This window comes from Antechinus flavipes, chromosome 3, assembly GCF_016432865.1.
Source record: "Antechinus flavipes isolate AdamAnt ecotype Samford, QLD, Australia chromosome 3, AdamAnt_v2, whole genome shotgun sequence".
NCBI lineage: Eukaryota > Metazoa > Chordata > Mammalia > Dasyuromorphia > Dasyuridae > Antechinus > Antechinus flavipes.
Window position 1 is genome coordinate 1,646,897 of NC_067400.1, and position 4,533 is coordinate 1,651,429.

The following is a 4,533-nucleotide window of genomic DNA, read 5'->3' on the forward strand; positions in this document are numbered from 1 at the left end:
GCTTGCTTGAAGGGGAGACCCATGATTTTGGCCTTCCAGTTTCCACACCTTCCACACCCTCTTCTGGGAGTCTTCCCTTCATTGATATGGATCCTAATGTCTTGATACCTTGGGGCCCAGCTTCTTAAACTGGGGCGAGATTACATTTTTAAAATTTAATTTAAATTTAAATTGTTATTTAAAACAATGAGTATTTTACCGAACGTCAAGGTCGCTAAATTATGATCCCTCAGTAAATGGTGCGTTTATGTACCTACGTACCCGGGGTCACATGAAAATTTCTCAGGCAAAAGGAGAGAGCGAAAAAAGTTTCCGAAACCTGCCTTAGGAGACCATCGGGGCTCCCTGGAGCCAAGCCCTGGCTGGACACGGAGCCTCCCTGCACGGACTAGGCGGGCCCTCCAACGGCCGACAGTCTGCATGTCTGGTGGGCACACGATAGGTCGTTTGGCATGGCAGAACCTGCCCAACATGTGCTTTACAGGTCTAGGGCCCAAGGGAAGTCCGGGAGCTCAGCTTGAGGGCCTGCGTGTCCAGAGATGGTTCGTCCCCCTTACCTCCACTGGGAGATGAGCTTCTGGAAAGCAGGGGCTCTTAAATCCCACTCTGCCGCACTAAAGTCGGGCATACAGTAGGTGACCAATAAATTTCAATGACTGATTTATAGGCATATAATAGGTGCTTCCTCAATATCTGTGGAACTGAACTGATTCTATGTAAGTTCCACTTTTCCTACCCTTACCGTGAGCATTTTACAAATGAGGAAGATGAGACTCTAGAGAACAACTAGCACCGCGGTTACCCAATGAAGAAGCATTTATTAAGCCCTGGCCATGCGCACCCCCGGCAGCTTTCTTCTCTTATTGAATGCACATTAAACATACAAGTTGGGGGGAGGGCAAGCACGAGGCCTTCCGCTGAGCTTTGAAGCAAGTTGGGAATTTTCAGAGCTGCAGCTGAAAAGCAAATGCATTCCTGACACCGAGGGCTCCCTTTTCAAAGGCACGGAGACGGGAATGGAGGGCCAGGCGAGGCCCAGCCCAAACTTTGAAGGCGAGAGCCACAGAGCACGGCCCCTCTTGCCCTGGATGGCTTGGGAGAGGGGAAGTACGACCTCCTAGGCTAAAATCCCACCTGTAGAAGGGACATTTCTCAACAAATCCAACCTGTACTGATAATAATCGTAATTTCATCATCTCCACATTCAGTAAGGTCAGCTTCTCTAGTGCTATGTATGAAGTCCCACCAGTGTTGTTTCTCCACCCCTGACTATCAGCTGAAATTATTTAATGTCAGACCAGTTGATTTGAGAAAGAAGAACGACTTGGGAGGGACAGAAAAACCCAATCCAATAAACATTTATTGAGCCCTACTATGTGGGGATACGTACCATTAAGTCATCCTCTGCTCTCAAGGAACTTACAATCTAAAGGAAAGGAAGAGAGAGCACACAAAAAGAGTAAGGAAAATGGCGGGGAGGTGGCGGGGAATGAGGGGGTGAGTGAGCTCAAGTTTAGAGAGAGCTTGTGACAAAGACCTGGGAGAATATTCTTCCTTCTATATTGTATGTAGAAAGCTAAAGTACGATATAGCTTTCTGGGGGCTCTTCAGAGAACTGCAGATCTGTGTCCAGTCTGTTCCTGGTGGCTTGAAGCCACTGGTTATTCCAGGGATGTTGCCAAAATGCTAATGGGAAGATGAGACATCCTCTGGGTCGTTAAGGACTATTTATCGAGTGCTCACCTCTTTGCTGACTTCCCATTTTCCATCTTGCCTACTGGATGTTTGGAAATGGATGTTCTAGATATCTTAGGATATTTGTCTTCCTTACTCTCTCTTTTATTCATCATTTCCTCCTCCTCCATCTTGGCTACAAATATGCCCATGTCTCTCCTATTCTGAAAAACAAAAACAAAAAGAAAACTTCCCCTGACCCTTCCCTTCTTACTAATTATCTTCTATGTTTCTTCTCCCCTTTGGGACTAAACTCCAAAAGGCATCTACAAGAGATGCCTCTACTTTCTCTCTTAACCCCTTATAATCTATCTTTTGACTTTCTCTGAGTTTTGAGTTTCTCTGAAACTGCTCTCTGCAAAGTTCCTATTGAGCTCATCCCCAATCCAAAACTTTTTTCTCAATCCTCCATCTCCCTGATCTTGCTGCAGCCTTTGTCATTGCCGGGCACGCCCTCCTCTCTTGATGCTCTCTTCTCTCTGGATTAAGGAAACCCTCCATTCTATCCTGGTGCTCTTAATCCTTCTCTTATCTCGATAAAGAGATACACCTCCTCAGTATCCTTTGCTGGATCCTCCTTTAGGACACCATCTCTAACTACTGGGGTCCCACAGGTTTCTGTCCTGGACCCTTCTCCTTTTTCCTTCAAGACCACTTTATTTGGCAATCTCATCAGCTCACACAAATATAATTACGACCTCTGTGTTGATGATTCTCAAGGGAGAAGCCCCAGGAGCTTCCCACCTTTCCTTCCCCAATCTCTTTGTTGACCTCTAATTCTGCATCTACAATTGACATTCAGACATTTTTAACTGGATGTCCAGGAAATCTTAAACTCAACAGGTCCAAAATCAAAACCATTGTTTTCCTCTCTAAGCCCTCTCACCTCCTCCCACCTACCTTATTACTATCTCTCCAGTCACCTAGGTGTTTAACCTTGAATCCTCACTTTCTCTTTCAGCCCATCCCATCTCCAATACGGTGCCAGCGCCTGTTGATTTCCCCCCCCCGCACCTTCTCTTATTTCACTCTGAAGCATCTCTTGTCTATTTCCCTTCTATACCATCTCTTATTGTCTATTTCCCTTCTACACTTATTTATTTCCTTTCTATACCATCTTTTCTTGTCTATTTCCCTTCTATACCATCTCTTCTTGCCTATTTCCCTTCTACACCACCGTTTATCTATTTCCCTTCTTCTATACCACCTCCTATTTCCCTTCTATACCATCTCTTCTTGTCTATTTCTCTTATACATAATCTCTTGTCTATTTCCCTTCTATACCATCTCTTATTGTCTATTTCCTTTCTATACTATATCTTGTCTATTTCCCTTCTATACTATCTCTTCTTGTTTATTTCCCTTCTACACTTATTATTTATTTCCCTTCTATACCATCTCTTCTTGTCTATTTCTCTTATAATCTCTTCTATTTCCCTTCTTCTATACCATCTCTTGTCTATTTCCCTTCTATACCATCTCTTCTTGTCTATTTCCCTTCTACACTACTTCTTGTCTATTTCCCTTCTATACCATCTCTTCTTGTCTATTTCTCTTATACATAATCTCTTGTCTATTTCCCTTCTATACCATCTCTTATTGTCTATTTCCCTTCTATACTATATCTTGTCTATTTCCCTTCTATACTATCTCTTCTTGTTTATTTCCCTTCTACACTTATTTATTCCCCTTCTATACCATCTTTTCTTGTCTATTTCCCTTCTATACCATCTCTTCTTGTCTATTTCCCTTCTTCTACACCACCTTTTATCTATTTCCCTTCTTCTATACCACCTCCTATTTCCCTTCTATACCATCTCTTCTTGTCTATTTCTCTTATACATAATCTCTTCTATTTCCCTTCTTCTATACCATCTCTTGTCTATTTCCCTTCTATACCATCTCTTCTTGTCTATTTCCCTTCTACACTACTTCTTGTCTATTTCCCTTCTTCTATACCACCTCCTATTTCCCTTCTATACCATCTCTTCCTTCTGTTTCCCTTCTGCATAATCTTTTGTCTATTTCCCCTCTGCACCATCTCTCCAGTAGTCTCCTTTCCTCTGGTTCCTATCCTACTCTGTTTCAGACCCTTCACATGGTAATGCTGCTGGAAATAGGGGGAGAGAAGGGCTGGCCCTGTCTGCCCCAAGGTTCCCCTCCATTCTGGTCAAGGGATTCTCCTAAAGTCCAGGTCCCATCACATCCCCTCCTCAATAAGCTCCAGGGGCTCCCCATCACCTCCAGGATCTAGTCCTTCATAGCCTGGCCCCTCCTACCTCTCCAGTCTTCTTTCACCTGATTCCCCCACACCTTGGGCGACACCTCCTCCTCCTCCTGGCTGTTCCATCCCTGGGATCCAGTCATTCTATATATCTACCTCTTCTGAATGTCTCTCATCTTTGTTCTGACCACTGACCTCCTTGGTTTTCCCATCTCTAGAAGGGAGCTTTTCTCACCCCCTTCCTCTGTTGATTTCACCCCCATATATGTTACATGCTGTTTGTTCTGTCTTTCCCGGTTAACGGGGAAGCTCCTCGAGGGCAGCGACCGTGCTTGATTTCCATTGGTATTGAGAATGCCTCGCAAAGTGCCCAGCACAAGTGATGGCTCAGAGAATGTCATCTTCCCGTCTTTCTTGCCTATTGTGGAACATCCCTCACCGGGCAAACCACCTGAAGACAGACCCTGACCGAGGTCTCGGCATCCCGCAAGGGTAGGATGCCCGCCACAGCTCCAGGCCGGCGGCGCAGCTGCTCCTGGTGGAGTCTGTAAGCCCGCCGCTCTCTGCAGCATTGC